This window comes from Vicugna pacos, chromosome 2 (assembly GCF_048564905.1).
Source record: "Vicugna pacos chromosome 2, VicPac4, whole genome shotgun sequence".
Classification (NCBI taxonomy): Eukaryota; Metazoa; Chordata; class Mammalia; order Artiodactyla; family Camelidae; genus Vicugna; species Vicugna pacos.
The window spans coordinates 81,112,946-81,129,978 of NC_132988.1; the positions used below are offsets into that span (position 1 = coordinate 81,112,946).

The 17,033-nt window shown below is 39.2% G+C and overlaps 1 protein-coding gene across 2 annotated transcripts in view; it reads right to left on the bottom strand.

Moving 5' to 3' along the window:
- The window catches only part of SPARCL1 (SPARC like 1), a 42,701-nt gene extending 25,909 nt beyond the window's left edge, over nucleotides 1–16,792 (bottom strand). Inside the window, exon 1 of one of the 2 annotated variants that reach the window (XM_006198178.4) lies at nucleotides 16,278–16,792. The gene's annotated coding sequence lies outside the window, so the exon portion shown is untranslated. The remainder of the gene's footprint in view (nucleotides 1–16,277) is intronic. The other variant, XM_072943143.1, reaches the window with a different exon arrangement.
- Nucleotides 16,793–17,033: the final 241 nt, after the last annotated feature.

Genomic DNA, 17,033 nt, shown 5'->3' on the forward strand with positions numbered 1-17,033 from the left:
AACTGGTTGCAGACTAGAAATCAGAAGTCTGGCTTTTGGCCCTGGCTCTGCCAGGTAGTAAATGCTACTTTGAGCAAATTACTTAATCTCTCTAAACTTCATATAGAGAGTGAGAACAACAATTCCAATGGCAAAGGGAGCCACTGAGGTGGGGAAGCTCTTTGTAAACTCTGAAATGATGTATATGTGTAAATGATTATTATTTCCATTGCTCTGCCTGGTACCTGTCATCAATATTAGCATTGTAGTCATTTATGTCTTATATTTAGTGTGGCATAAGGGAAATGAATCTTTAATCTTCCTTCCTTTTTCTTCTCCCTCTCTTCATGTCTTCTTCCCCTTGGTGACTTCAAGCTACCTAGGAGTCCTGGTTCCAGAATGTTTTCACATTTGGTTCTCTCAATAAAACAAACTCACTTGTCCTATATCCCACATATTTAAATTCTAGTTTTCTGCATGCATCTAATCCACAGATAGGAGATAAGAAAATTCCTGAGTTAATGTCTTTCTAGTCTTAAGTAAGAGGTATCTTCACATTGGCCTTAACCCAAAGGAGCTATAGAATGATAAGAATCTTGGCATAGCTGTGGACGAGACATATTAACACAGGATAAGTATAGAGTTTGTCGTATGAGCTTAGTGGCCAGTTGTGCAGGCTTTTTGGGAGTCAACCCCAACATTTCCTGCATGGCCCCTGATTATTTACTGTGTCCCAGGTTCGAACTGTTTTTTAGGGGTCTCGTGTTTGTCTCCATCCTGAAATCAAAAACAAAATTTAAAGACAGGCTGTGGTTATGTCATTTAGAATGATCCAAACAGGAAACCACCTCAAGTTTTCAACTGTAAAGCAGATGCCTGTGTTGCAAAGATAGAACCTTGTGGAACAATCAAGTATCTAGAATGTAGAAGGCCTTGAGTTCTGCTGTGTTCCTCTTTGTCCTTCAGACCAGCCAGTCACTGGGCACTTTTGCCTCACTGAGCTGATCGTATTTGCCACACAGTGACCAAAAATAATTTCACGGCCTTTAACTTTTTATTTTAAGAACTGAACAAATGTGCTGATTTATATAAATAAGGCAGAGTGGAGAACGTTCCTGGGGAATGAGAGATTTTTGAGAACAACTGTTAAACTGAAGACTACAGGAGGCTTAATTAGCTGATGCTTGCAAAATTCTTTGAAAATGAAACCCATGATGTTCTTGCTAAGTACGATGAATACCATTTATTCTTGGATAAGTAGAAAGTAATATATTTTGAGACATTCAAATTTGGTGTGCACTGTCTACAAAATGCAGATCGTTATTTTTGCAGAAAGAGCAAACAAAACTCTATTTGAAAAATGCAGAAGTGAGACACATTTTTGAATATAAAGTTATTATTCTTGAAGACTTAACTATGCAGTGTTGATGTGAAATTAGATCTTTGCCCAACTGTGTGAGCTTATTCAAAGGCAGTTGCATAGCTGAAAGAGGACTTGGAATAGAAATGGAAGATCTAAGTCCAGACCTGAACTACTTTTTACCAGCCAGGAGACCTTGGTGAATTCACTGCTTTCTTCATCTACAAAATGGGGGGGGGTAAAGCCTTCCTATTTATCTTCTAGGGTGGTTTTGAGACTCAAATATGATCAGGTAGTCATTTGATAGTTTTACTAACTATAAAAATGAAATGAAAGATTACATTTCTTTGAAACATTCATAAGGCAAAAATGGCTTTAATAACCATAGTAAGTAATAATTCACACAGACTTTAATTCATCTTTTTACTTAGAGTTCTTAAGTTATTTATTTCTTTACTTTGTCTCGCTGTTTCTTTTTTTTAATTTTATTTTTTATTGAAGTGTAGTTGATTTACAATGTTAGTTTTATCCCACAGTTTCTTTCCATGGGTCTAGAGAGGTTAAGATGAGAGTGATGGAGAACTTTGAGGACAGCCTCTTCCATCTCTTAGGAACAGTGTCTCATTACCAAACTTTCAGAAGAACGTCATCTGGAATTTTAAAAGATGACTGCTAGACTCCACTTTATGAGATATGGCCTTTCCACGGAAGCCCAGGATTTGGAATTTCAGGTCTTCCATTAAGAACTAAACATCCATGGATGTTAACTTTAATTCACATGAATAGTTGTCTTGAGACAATTCCTGACACTTTTCATTTAATGTGTATAAACAGTGTGGTATAGTAAAGATGGCCATAAATTCTTTGCTGCTCCTCCCTTTGAGAGGCAAAGTCAAATTCTCCTTCCCTCAAATCTGGACTGGTTTTGGTGACTTACTTGACCAAATGATTGAGGCAGAGTGCTGTTCTGGGACTTTGGAGGTTAGCCCCTGGAAGAAGCTTTGTAGTTTTGACCTTGATCTCCTGAAACACTTGCTTTGGGAGTTCCAAGCCATTTTGTAAGAGACTGTCATGCCATAGAAGACGCTGTTCAACAGTCCCTACCTATCCCAGCTTTCCACGTGTCCTTGCAAAGGCACAGTATATGTAAATGGAGCCACCTTGGACCCTCCAGAGTGGCTCACCTGCCAGCTCAGTACTTCTAAGCAACCTGTCCAAACTCCTGACCCACAAAATCTTGAGAAATTATGAAATAATTGTTTCAAGTCACAATTTGTAAGCAGCAGTGGAGAACTGGAATGAACATTAAATATCTTGAGTGAAATAGCATTCAAGTATATTCATCAGAATTAGAATCACTTATGTTCATCAAAGTACTTGTATTGAAAAAGTAGGTTTTTTATCATTGACTGTTTAACATAGAGCTAATGCAATGGCTTATATTTTTTGAGATTTTACTGTATGTCAGGTACTATGGTAAGTACTTCATCCATGCCTCACCCAAGTATTCCACCTGTCACCTCACCTCCATTTCACAGAGTATCCATCCAATGAGAGCTTCCTGAACATCCCTCTGTGCCACTGTGCCCAGGAGTGAGTGAGGCGCATGGAAGCCAAAGGATGCAAGAATTTCCAAAAGGGTGGCTTTGACATTCTCAAAGACCTCTCTCTTTCTAGCTCAGGAGAAATTAGTACATTCTCCCTGTTCTGTAATGTGTAATTGAAGGATTACAGACTACTGTAATTATACTTAGAGGATCCACGCAGGCTTATGTTAGGCAAGACTGTGCAATAGGCTTACTTCCACATCTCTTTGTCATTCCTTTCAGAGCTCCTCATCTTCTTGTGCCACCCACCACTCACTAATCTCACTGCATCTCATTTCACAACTTCATCTGAGACAGACCCATGTGGCAGTGCTTTGGTCCTTTCCTGAGGCATTTGTCTGTCCTTCAGAAAGTCTCCACCACTCCCTGACCTGTGTTGAAGTGGGAGAAATTATTTTGGCTGTATTTTTTTTTTCTCAAATAAGATTCTGATATCTGTCCCTTTAGTTCCTCTTTCTCTGTGATTGCAGGGTTTTCTCACATTTACATTTACTACCTTTATTTTATGTATAAATATATTTATTTATTACACTTATTTATAATACATTTATTTATCCCTCTCCCCCTTTTGGCATATTCTCTGGGGCACAGACTTTTGAGTATGGCCGGAGGTGGATATACCGCAGAGCTAAGCAGCTTGTTTCAGGGCTTCTTACAAAGCCCTGCACCTGATTTTAATTTCTCTCTTTTTAAAAAAGAAGGCCCCCACCCATTGTGTAAACTTCTGGTTCCCAGGTTCTGAATCCACTTGGAATTATGGCTCCCTTGAAGGCCTGTGGCATTTGTCACGTTGCAGGACTTAGTATCTGAATGATTTGCTTCATCATATTAACAGCACAACAGTTCACTTTTGAAGCCTCCCTCACCCTTGAAATAATCATATGCATCTGTCCTATTCTTTTTCTGCCTTTAACTCTTCTCTCTAGGCCCTACTTTATTTGATTCTTTACCTCCTTGTTATTTCTTTTCCCTGAATGCCAGGTTCTTAGCTTTCTCCTCTGACTGCTCTTGTTTGAATATCCCTTATTAGGTAAACTCTACCAGCATATAAAACCTCTTTGGGTTCAATAGGAACTGTCCCTCCTCCTTTGTGAATAGAGTAAGTCATTAAGTTCAGCTAGCTGGGAGAGGAATTTCAAGTGCTTTCAGCTCTATGAAAGAATTATTGACTGGGGTAGTTCTCTTCCAGGATTAGGAAAAACAGCAAATCATACCTCAGAACAGTTCCAAGTAGCCTCATTCTCATGGTGTTGGGACCCTCTGGGGAACAATGGTGGGCTTTGATGAACAGTTTTTGTGTGAACCGCTAATGAAAGCCCTCATGCCAAGCAGGAGTCCCTCAGGATTCAGCACATGGTGGAGACTTCTCGGGTCCCTTGGTGAGGTCCAGCGCACTGAAGAGGGGGAACAAACGCATGCCCCAGTGGTGCAGTGTTATTCATTACCTGCCTTCTGTGAAAGAAGCAGGTACAATAAACCCTAATGGGTTTCTGTGGCTGGGGTTTGAGGAGTTCTTTGAAAATAGGATGGAAACACTAGGCCTATTTATGCCTTCAGAGGGGAAACTCTAGAAGAGTTATTCAGGCAAGGAGGAGACACAGCTGGTCTACAGCTGTACATTCTGCCTTTCTCACATTGGGAAGAGATTTTTTTTTCCCTTCTGAATATCTAGATATCTTCCATTTGATCCCTCAGATCCACTCTACACCCACTCTCCAGCCTTCACCCTGAGCTGTCCCAGGGCCTGTGTGAATTGCATCATCAGGTTCCCTTTCTGTTGGGTTCAGCCAATGAGGTGCACTGGCAGGAAAGATTTGAAGGAAGGAGGAGAGTAAAATTAGGGTGTATGTTTTCTCAGCTCCCTCTCTGTGACTGTGTCCCTTTCCTGAAGGTCACAGCCCCTCTCAGTGTCCCTCTCCACACAGCATTTTCTGTCAGGGTTCAAAAAGTTCTCCTTTCCCTGGCTTGTACAATCTTAGCTGTTACTAGTCTGTTCCCACAACCCCTTGTGACTTCTCTACATCATGCCCACACCTTGGTAAGTCATCCCTTGACGTCACTCTCCTCAAATCCCCCAATTCAGTTTTCCTGCCCAGATCTATCATTTCCTTGCTATGACCTTGACCGACACAGCCCTTGATTCAAAATTTAGGATTCGTGGGTTTGAATATAATTCAGATTCCCCTGCCAACAAAGCTGCCTCCTGCTCCCCAGTGCTGCCCTGTTTCAAGTCTTTTTATAGTTGCTATGTGGAACCACTGAGAACTCTAGGATTGGTATAAAGATTATTTTAAGTTGAAGACATGTGAGATTCAACAGATGGATGCAGAAAGAAGCCTTCTTGGAGCTTCCCTTGTCTGACTAAAAGCAGAAACTTCTGGGAAATGAGAACTGCTGTAAATTCCCCCTTCAGGGTGGCTTCTACTCCCAGGAGAGAGACCCAGAGTAAGTCTACCATAAATTCCTCTCAAGGAGGTTTTTATGACCTTGATGAAGACAGAAAAACCACTTACACCTTTATAGACAAATATCACAAACTCTCTCATCTCCAGTTTCTTCTAAAAACCTATTTGTCTTCCCTAAAGAAATCTTTCTGTTTTTCCCACAGAAGCTGTTTCTTCCCCTTCCCTTTCCTCTACTGAGTTGGGTTTATAAGCCTTTAACAGTTTAAGGAGCTGGCTACTTTTGTTGGCTCCCTTATGCATATGAATAAACCTTTTTCTCCTATTAATCTGGCTTTTGTCAGTTTAATTTGCAGGCCCCAATTACTGAACATAAGAGGATAGAGGAAAAAGGTTTTCTTCCCTTACATTGCCTTAGCAGGTGCACATATTTCTTATTAAATGAACATAGCAGTCCTCATCTTTGGAAAGAATCAAAAGCTACAAGGTATTAAAGTGTGACTAGCACTCAGTAAAGATTATTTCACACAGGATTTGAAGGTGTTATGGAATTGAAGAGTTTTAGAAAGAAATATGGGCAACCTGCTCTGGGAGTGTTCTGTGTTAGAAGTTGGCATTTTTCACCGTACTATCCCATTTCTCTGTTCATGCAGTCTCTAGAATGTTATGACACCAGGACTAATCTGGGAACTTGGGAAGTGAAGTAGTCTCTCTGTTCTTTTCCCTTTTATTACAGTACCTTCACACCCAAGGAAACTCAACTCATTAGCTTAGCCTGACTGAACATTGTAAACATTGTTCTAAAAATACTGTTTTTGGATGGTCTGTCCCAGAATGTGTAGGAATTTGCCTAATCAAGACTACTCTAATTAGCCAAATTAAAACAAAGTTGTATTTTGGATGAATAACACTGCACAAGGGAGTCTGTTGTTAATTCTTTTTGGACAGTGACTGTTTTGGGTTTCATGGCACTGAAATGTACACATCACATTCATGGACCACTAGAGATACTAGCCCTGTTAACAAGGCTCTGGGAAGCGTAGGAGAGTCAGCCATCTCCAGCCATGACCACAACCTCAGACCATACTGTGGCCACCTTCTAAACACAGGATTTGAGCAAAATGAGACAACAAAGAACCAAACATAGAGTAAGCATGGGCTGGACTTTTTTCTGTCATCTTTTGGGGAAGTAGAGAAGTTAATCACATTCAGGTCTGAGGCTATAGTATCGTCCAACATTCCTACCCAGTGTATTTTTCAAATTATAGGAAAACATTTACTTTTGAAATCAATCACTTTAAATTGTTTTCAGGTCACAAGAAGACATCGATCAGCTGGTACTTCCCACCCGTCCCTCCCCCTGTGCCTATCTAAGAAGCTACTGAATGCAAGATCACTTGAAATGCCAAGTACGCCAAAAGCTTTAAGCTCCCAGTTTAAAACAAAAGCTTTTTGTAGCTTCCTGTATCTATATTTTAGGAAATTTGTGAAAAGTTTTCCTAGAAAGAGATTAACCTATACCCGACCATAAGGTCCTCAAAGCCTACTGTTATGTGTGCTGGAATTGGGGATCAGGAAAGAAAAAGAGAAGGAAAGAAGACACTTGAGGTTCAGCATTTGTGTTCTGTTTCTTCTGAATTCCACCAGAATTTGATTTAGTGTTAGCTCAAAGTTGTTTGGTCCCCAATAAAAGACTGGGGAATCCATTGAACAAATGGCTTGAGAGTTAAAAATGATTCCAAGCCCCAAATGGTGGGAGATTGGACTTCCAGTAGACCTTGAGCTTTGTTATACACTCATTGTAATATATTAACGTGGTAAATGGCACTTGCACAGGCACCATGACAGTTCCAAGGCTGACCATAAAAGGTCAAAAAGTGGGTGGTGCCCCAAGTCTTGGGGATCATCACCCCCTTCCCAGAGTGGTTGGAATACTCCTTCCATTTGTTAGCAATGTGAAGTTACCAAGCCCATTAAAAACTAACAACCCCCACACCTTGTAGCCATACTCTTCCTTCTGAGTGAGATGACTGTACTCTGTCTATGGACTGTGTACCCCCTTTTACTTTAAACTGAGCACCCAACACCCACCAGCATGAAGATCTGACCAATCATGGTGTCTTGAAACCAGCTACAGGTTTTCTTTGACCCATAATCTAGATCAGTTCTTCTGATTTTGTCAGATTTCAGGGCACCTTCCCGCTGGGTCCCTATCATATTATATAGATGATTAGGTAACTGAAGTTGAATCAAGTATGGTAAAAATGCATTACTTCTGGAGCTATTTGAGGATCATTCTGAATGGTGATTCTTATCCTTGTTTATTTACTTTTATTCACTCAATGGGCATAGCACTATTACTGAACCTATGGTAAATTTTATCATATTTAAAAAACAAAACAAAACAAAAGCATTTACCAGCCCTTGCTCCACTCATATTCAATTAAAATTTTATTAGTCGACTGGATTCTTCTAAAAATTTTGCCCATTTTGGGTGATAAGCTGCAAATCTGGGTCTTATACATATTCAGTGGACTACAGTGATTGTGTAGTAAAGATAGAGATTTGATTAGAATGTGTTTGGTAATTTTATTGTTTCAGCAATTATAGACTTTTACCAGGTATATGTAAAATATGTATTTCCATAAATGACTATCTTGAGAACTGTCTCCATTTATCTTAATTAAGTTTTAGGAATTTGAGGTGATCTGCCTTCAGGCAGTACTGCATTTTCTCATTATCCTCAAGGAAAAGGGTTGGTGGAAAAGATGGCACAGGGCATTAAAGATGTCAGGAAAAGATTATAGGAGGATATTGTCTTAAATAACACTACTTTTTTTTTTCTTGTTTAACATGACATTCTAAGTTCAAAAAGAAAAATCATCTTGCTGAATTAAAAATGCATATGTGGAGGATTTTGCTTTGCTCAACTAATGGATCCTTGAGAAAATCTCCAGAAACTCCTGACATCAGAGATGAAAATATTTTTCCTTCTTATGGGAACAGAGGTCGCAATAGTTTATGATCATTGTTCCTAAGCAAGTCAAGTCAAGGTCATTGCAACCTATCCGCATGGTTGCCTAAGAGAGAAGGCAGAACAGAGACACATTCCCGGCTTGAAACCCCTTAGTTTTGTTTCCTTTTGTATCAAAAGGATTGGCTTTCACCATGGGAGAGGTTGTAATTGGATTTCACCATGAAAGGAGGTTGTAATTAGATTTCTCAGCAGGTCTACAAGTTCTGTCCCTGGGGAAAAAAAAAGGGGGGGGGAAAGGGCCTGAATATTCTTTCTTATAGCCCAGGCAAGCCTGCAGAGCTTGGTCTGAAAGGCAAAGGGAGAATGGGCTATGTGCACGCCAGTCCCCATTGACCTCTGATGGAACAATGTCAGCTCTGGTCTCTTAAGACCAAATGCATGGTCTTTCAGGTTGAGGGTGGAAATCAGTGTACGCAGTAGCTAAATATTACTTGGCACTTGGGAGGAAACATAGGATGTTCCTTTGAATAAAACTCTCTGACTCTTGGTCTTTCTGTCTCTTGAGGTCCTGAAATGCCTATCTCCTAGAGAAGGAGAGAGCACTTAAAATTTAGCATACTCTGGAACACCATTTTCCATCTAGATTTAGGAGTGAACTTACACAAACAAACAGAATATATTTTGGGTACTGTGGTTCATTTTGAGTTCTCATTGTATTAGTCTCTTTTCAGTTTCTATTATATTTTCTAAAGATTTAAATTGGAATAAGATTAGGTCAGAGTAGGTGTTTTTATTTGATTTCTTTTCAGTTCCTATAGTTTTTTAAAGAACATCAATTTAATTAATTTAGAACACTAATTTAAATTTACATTTAAAATGGTAAATTTATTTTTGAAATTCTGCGTATTGCCTTGCCACTTAAATCTACTTAATCTAACCATCTGTCTCCACTGCGTACTCCTTATCTCACTATATCTCTTCTTTCTTAAAAATTTTTTTTAAATTGAAATATAGTTGATGTACAATATTATATGTCTCAGGTGTACAATATAGTGATTCACAATTTTAAGGATTAGACTCCATTTATAGTTATTATGAAATATAGGCTGTATTTCCTGTGTTGTACAATGTATCCTTGTAGCTTATTTTATACATAATAGTTTGTACCTCGTAACCCCTACCCCTAAAATGCCCCTCCCCACTTCCCCCTCCCCATGGGTAACCACTAGTTTGTTCTCTATATCGATGAGTATGTTTCTTTTTTGTTATATTCACTAGTTTGTTGTATTTTTTAAATTCCACATGTAAGTGATATCATCCAGTGTTTGTCTTTCTCTGTCTGACTTATGTCCTTTAGCATAAAGCCCTCCAAGCTCATCCATGTTGTTGTGGGTTCTTTTCTCTTTTTATCTCCCTTCTCTTCTTCTAAGTATTGACGAGCTGTCTGACTTCTGAACTGGAGTGGAAACACGGCCATCCACACCTTTAAAGGGAAGAACAGGCTTGGAGTCTGCTCTTTCCCATCTCTTGTTTTGGTTATGTCAATGACTTTTTGGAAATTTTAGTGCTGGTAATTATTGTTTCAAGTTTTCCTAACTGAATTTTCCTCGTGTTGCCTTGCGTTCCTCAGGCAGTTCAGATGCCCTCCTCCTCCCGCTGTGGGCTCCTTCATTGGCAGCCTCAGCCAAATTTACAAGAAAACTTCTTTAGCGTTTTTGGTTTCCAAGACAGATGATGACTACTTGATCCATTCATTTTACCTTATCTACAGTCAAAAGACCTGAGAAAGACACACGGTATACCCTAGAAAGCCTAGGGAGAGGAGAGGCTGCAGTGACTGTTTTCCTTGTTATTTTACTTTTCTTCTTACTGCTGGTATATTATTTCGTGGAGTGTGTACATCCACACTTCCAAATAAGGCCAGGTATCTTCTGTTGAATTCGTTTATATCAGAGGGAGATTGTAGGCTGCTATTTTTAGTAATTATTATAACTATGGAAAAATTTCCCTTCAGGGAAATGTAGTAAACAAAATGGTTATTATAGGTACTTCATAATCAGACTCAAACAGAGCATTCTCCTTCACCCTGTCTTTATACGATAGCCAAAGACTTCGTTATCAGCAAATCCCTGAGTCATATTTTGGCTAACATATACGTGTTGTTACCTGATACAGAGTTAACAGTGATGCTTTGGGGCTTTTCAAGTATTATGAGTCTCTTGGGAGAGCTCTATAGCTTGGCATTAAAGTCATCTGAAGGATTAAGAAAGATATTCTTCTATTTCAAGTTCTCTGCTGAGTCACCGTCTGACACCAAGATTGCCCAGCTCTGTAAATGTATATGATATACACTCAAAGATACATATTTTTCTGGAGCTCTGACCTTCAACTGCTGGTCATCCTGCCTCACTGAACTCACCACTACATGAATCCAAGCTAGGGATAGACTTGGTTCATGCCCATCAGAACTTTAGACCTAACCAGAATTTAACAGAGATGTTAAAGATACACATTAAACATGAATGAAACAGAGGATAAATGCATTGAGTGCCCAGGGAAGAGGATGTTATGGGGCATCGCTGAGGCTTCGCATCTCCCACTGCTCTGCCTCTTGCTCTCCCAGGAACTGGCCTCCTCTCTGTTCCTCAAATAGGCCATGATCCCTTTTGCTACAGGGTCTTTGCACAAGGTGTTCACATGCTCAGAATTCTCTTGCCAGAACCTACTTGCCCCAACCACCAACGTCCAGCACACACACATCTCCTGCAGAGTTAATCTCTGTTTAGCCTTCAGATCAAGGAAAGCCATCAGTGACCTTGAGCAGAGGTCAGGCTCCTTACATTCTTAGAACAAAGGTGCTTTGCCTTCTTAACACATTTCAGCATATAATTATATGCAATACATGCTCAATATAATGTGAATTTTTCACCCCCCAAAGTTGTGCTATAAAAAAGAGAGATTTGACTTATATTCTCATACTTTTGAGGTCTCTCACATTAATGGTCATTGTCTCAGTTATTTCATTTGGAACAACAAAGTACCATTTTAGGAAAACAGCCTGAAATGATCTCAAGCAATATTTATTTTTGTTTTTAAGAAAGTCACCATGACAGTAAAGAAGGAGATAAAGATATTTAAAACAGATTTGATGATAATTATTCTTGAGGTATGACTTCATTATTGCAAGGGTTGGAATTACACAATTTTAGAAAACCACACTTCATGGACTCCAGTGGTTGTAAATAAGCCCTTTAAAGAGCACTGGAAAAAACCATATAGTAAGTAATTAATATGTAGAGATCATCACTGTAGAGTGAGAATTTATGCTTGGGGCTCAAATTTGCAGCATCAGCAGATTTTTGAGAAATGCGTTATGAACAACTTGCAGAGAATTCATAATGCACTACTCTCTATTAGATAATTACAGAGTGGGTCCAGTGAATGCAGACAAGGATGTTAAAGGTGCATAGAGAGAGTTTTAACAAAATTGTTTCATGAAATATGAGGATGGAAAAATTTTTTTCAAGTATAAAATATTTAGAATGAAATGAGATTTAAAATATGTATATATAACAATAGAGTTAAGTGTCCTAGGTATACATTACAATATATTATCCATCTGTGCACTTAGGTTGACTGAAGACTGTGGCTGAGGATCTTTCCATTAGAAAAATGAAGATGACTTTGTATTTGGGGTCACCTTATGTTTGGGCAAATGCGCTTTTTATTAATGCAATGATTTGATTAACGACTGCCTTTTTAACTACACAGCAAACTTCACGGGAGCACAGCCTCTCTTATTATGGCTCTTGTAGCGTCTCTGGCATTTTGAATGGGGTAGAGCACTGAATACATTAGTTGCTTGAGAGATAAGGAAAAAATATTACTTATTTACCTAATTGTATAACTTAGAAAACAGTTGAGAAACTAAAACAGAAACTTTAATAACAAGGATCGTAATGAAAGATAAAATGTTTTGATACGTTTTGCACTAGTGTTAATCAAGATGAGAAGAGTCCTTTTTACTCTTTATAAATATCAAAACCCTTAATTATTTCCTTTTATTCTCTAGAAATTTAATGGTTCACATTTATACAATAATTCTGAGTCCTGTATTCATTACAGTTTACTCACTGGGAGATTCCAAGTTCAAAAAAGCCAGTCTCATCAGTGTTAGACTTAACGAGAAAAGGATTAAAAGAACTACTACTTCTTGAGCACTTCTATCCATTATTTCAGTTAATCCCCAACAATCTTATGAATTACCTGTTATCCTCATTTAAGAAGTAGGGGAAACTGAGGCTTGGTGAGTTTAACAGCCAATGGTTACCACTGGTCAGATATTGTGATAAGATCTTTACATGCAGTCTCATTCAATTCCCACGACTATTATTACCTCTAATTTACATTTGAGAAGACAAGGCAAAGAGTGGATTAGATAAAAAACTAGAGTATGAGTATCAGGATTTGAGCCCAGGCAGCCTGTCCCTGATCTCCCCTGATAAGCACGTAGTGAAGATAGGAGGAGGCAGTGGGAACCTGGAAATGGATTTATTACGGGATGTGCAGTATGTGCTAGAAAGTGAGGTCTTTCTGTTTTTCTTGCTTGCCTTTGTCCCTGTCCTCCACAGTAAACTGCTCACCGTTTAGTAGCTTTCTTGTTCGTTTTCTTAAGACATATTCATTGACTCTTTAAAGGAAACATTTGGCTACTGTTGTTGGTGTACGTAAGATGGTTGCATAACAGGGAGGAAACAAGCCAGGACTGGAGACTTCATTTCTAAAGAAGGATTTTTAAAGCGGACTAAGAGTTATTTCACGGAGAGGATTGTGAGACTTGAGTCTCTCTATCATCGCTCTGATGGCGGCCTGCTCCTGCTCGATGTAGCCAGAAAAAAGGGGCTGACATTTCAATGCTAAGAACATCGGGGAGAGGTTTACAAAAACAAAAAACAAAAAAACAAAAAACAAGCCCTTTGCTTGAATTTCAGTTCGAGAGGAAAAAATACCCCTAGAGCAAGTCAAAACCCCTATTCTTGCCTTTAGAAAAGATAAGAAAGAAGAAGTGTTGGGGGCCTTCTCCTCTGTCCAAGTAGGCCAATAAAACAGAATTGAGCGCAAAGCAGCATTTTGCCTCAGTCCTCTTAATGGCAGTCTGTAACAGAAAGCTTGCTTTGGTTTCATTTGACTTGGCCATTAAGAAGCAACTAATTGACGAAGCAGTAAAGACTCTCAGTAATAAATACTTCAGGTCGAGGCCCCTCAGGGGAATACAGTAGTGTCAGGTTTATTTTTCCATTTCTTAGGATTAAAAAAAAGACAATTCAAAGAAATATTTCCTTCTTGACCTCCAATTTTACTGTCAGAAAATTATTCCAAGTGAATAATCAAACACTTTCTCTCTGTATAGCTAGTACTCTGCCAGGTGCTATACCTGACATTAAAAAAAATCTTATTTAATTCCTACAACAACCCCCTTGTGGGTATTATTATCACTATTTGCTGAATAGTGGGTAAACTGAGTCCTGGAGGTGTGAAGGGACTGCCCAAGCTCACTCAGCCAGGATTCAAACTCAGTGGTGTTAGACACTGAAACCCATGCTCTATCCACTCTGCCACGCTGACTCAGAGGCATAGACCTGAAATTGACATTTTATTACACAGCAAAGTGTCTAAGTACAAGGAAGAAACCCTGAGGGAACACGTAGAGTAAATTCCCTTTCTACAGAGTTCCACTTGGAAAGTATAGGCGGCCTTGTGCTTTGATGTTAGCTGTGATTGATGGATTGATTCATATGTATCAGCCATAGCTGTTCTCCTCGCTTAATTATCACAACAAATCTTTAAGGTAGCAACTAATTTTATGATCCCCATTTCCACAAATGAGGGGACTGAGGCTCAAAGAGTCATTTGCCCAAAGTCACCGAGCCTGGGAGAGCCTGGGTATAAACCAGATCTGTGTATTTCCAGAGCCCATGATCTCACTCACTTTATCACACCATCTCCCAATCAGTCAAGACCACACACTCTGTTCCCCAGAGTTCTGACTGTCTCTCGATGCCCAAGACAAAAACCAGGCTAGCCTCAGGTAGTACTACCTTGCAAGCTCACCTTTGGGGGAAGATGCTGGGTGGCCCCTGTATGAATCAGACCCTCACCTAATTGGACATCTCTTTGGCAGCTAGGGCTGCTGGGGAAGTTCTCCTGGATTTGTGGGGCCCCCTTTTCCCTCACTGGAGGTTGTTCCAGGATGATATGTTAGTGAAAAGGGCATCTGAAGTCTTAACAACAGTCACTCATATTCTTGGTGGAAAAAGAGTCCCAACATGTTCTGGACATTGTGCTAAACTTAACTAAAATAGCAATGTTTGTGTACAGTTACGTATCAACTGAATAAAAATAACAAGCAGTCAGGAGGAAATGAGATGAATAATGTTCTAGTGTTTCCAGACATATCACTATTCATTTCATTTCTGTCATCCCTATTTATTATTTTTACTTAGTTGATAAGTGAAACTGCATGAGAGGCTATTGGGGATTAAACCCCAAAGGACCTGGAAAGGAAACCCCAGTACTCCAGTTGCTAAATGGCTGTTCAAAAATTCTCTGAGAGAAAAAAGGCAAGATTCATTAATAACATGTACCTATTCTTTTCCAAAATGTAGAAAGCAGCATTGCTTGATTGGATAATCAGTATATGAAACAGATTGTTGTGCTTTGCTGGATCTTGTTGAATGGACAGAAATATAAACTTAAATGTTTCCTGGGAGGAGTGTCCTTTAAAAAAAAAGTCATAGTTAACAATAGTTATAACCATCAAAATTTAGCTGAATGAGTTGTGGACTGAAAAATGCTGGTATCCATGAGAAAGGGGAGAATTGAAAAAGAAAGATTTCTGCTGAGTTGGACGTAGTGAACATTTCTATTCAGTGTACTTAGGCCCTGGGCCAGAGGAGAGCTTCGATACAATGCCAAGGTGACATATTTAACCTCTTTTCAGATTAAAGGCAGTTCAAAAGAGATGCTCTCTCTGCACTACCTCTTGGGTATGGTATCAACAGCATTGATCTGCAGTTAAACACGTGGTTTTCTCCTGCAGGGTGACCCCTAATATCTAGGAGAAATGAGGGAGCATGACTTGCATTATTGTTTTGTTTTAGAAGATAGAGCCAGACACGAAGATACCTTAAAGATACAGGAGTTATCATAATTTTTTAGCTCTTTGATTCCCCTCCCTCCTTTTCCCCTTCCTAAAGAAGGTATCAATAGGAATTAGAAATTGTGTGTGTGTGTGTGTGTGTGCGCGTGCGCGCGAATCTTAAAAATGATCAAAGGAGATAAGAAACAATGAGTCGTAAAACTGTAAAAGGGCATCAGGAAAAAATTATAGTCACAATAACTAAAAAATAATCAAAGAAGAATATAGTATTATAGGGATTTTCTTACCTCTTGGAAAAGCAAAATGCTCCATTTCTACATTGCTGTTAGTTACAGACTGGGAAAATGATGGTGATTGACTAACTTCGGATAATTTAAACATGGAAAACACTCAAGTTACTTTGATCTGAAAGATTTTTTAAAAAAGCTATCTGCCCTTTGATTTATTTAATATATTTAGTAAAGCGTTTCTATAAAACACATTTCCAGATTTCAGACTTCACCAAGATTTGAATGCTAGTCTGACCAACCATAGTTCTACATTTGTCTTCTTGGTTTACACTAAAACCATCATTTATTAGTACCTACTATTTAATCTTGGAGAAGAAAAGGAAGCATGAATTCAGTTGTTAAAATTCCCTCTTAAGTAGGTTTTCTGTAAATCATGCAAAGGGGTTTTTTGGGAGTAAAAAAATGGCTTTGTATTAGGCGAAAATATTAGACATCTTTATCAGATCATGCAAATCATGTTAACAAATGCAATTAGATGATACAGCAAACTTATTAAAATTTACCTTCAGGTAGGTAGCTGGACCCAGAGCCTTGGCAGAAAATTGAAGTTGAGTCCCCTCTTTGCACACAGCCTGGAAATAAAAGTTTGACAAATATCCAATACTCTTTAAATCTCTTTCCTCGTTAGCTCTGCTTCTTTGCCCAGAAACACATTCAAGTCTATTGGAGTTGAAATTCTGCTGCTCTGTCAACTAGTCAGGGTCTGAGGTGACAGATGAATTTGGAGGTTGGCACTGCGACGTATTTCAGACTGTCATCGTTTTTGTTGCAGATTCCTGCAGTTCCCAGCGGGCTCGCCTCTCACTCCGAGGGCGAGTGCGCGATGAGCTTTACAGGCGGTGCAGACCCACAGGCAAAGAGCTCACTCTGCCCGAGAGAATGGGGTTAACAGTCCTCCCCTCCAGCTCTTGTTCCCAGAGGCTCAGAACTTGGCCAGAATATAAGCACTTGGCTCCTTACGCTTTTTTTTTTCCCCTTCCCTTCTCTCTCTCTTCTCAAACAACTCTAAAAGATTTTAAAAGCAAGATCCTTTTGGGGGCGATTTTTATTTCAAGACTTTGAAAAGAAACTCCATGCTGTGGTTTCTTCCTAAAGGAAATTGGGGGCGGGGGTTAAGGAAGGGGAGTAGAATAATTGCAGCAGATGCGTTTTTACATTGCTTATGTAAAAATTGTTCTCACGAATACGCCTGAATCTGATCACAGCAGGGTACTGCAGATACTTTAACCTTTCTTTAAATGACCTTCAGAAATGTACAT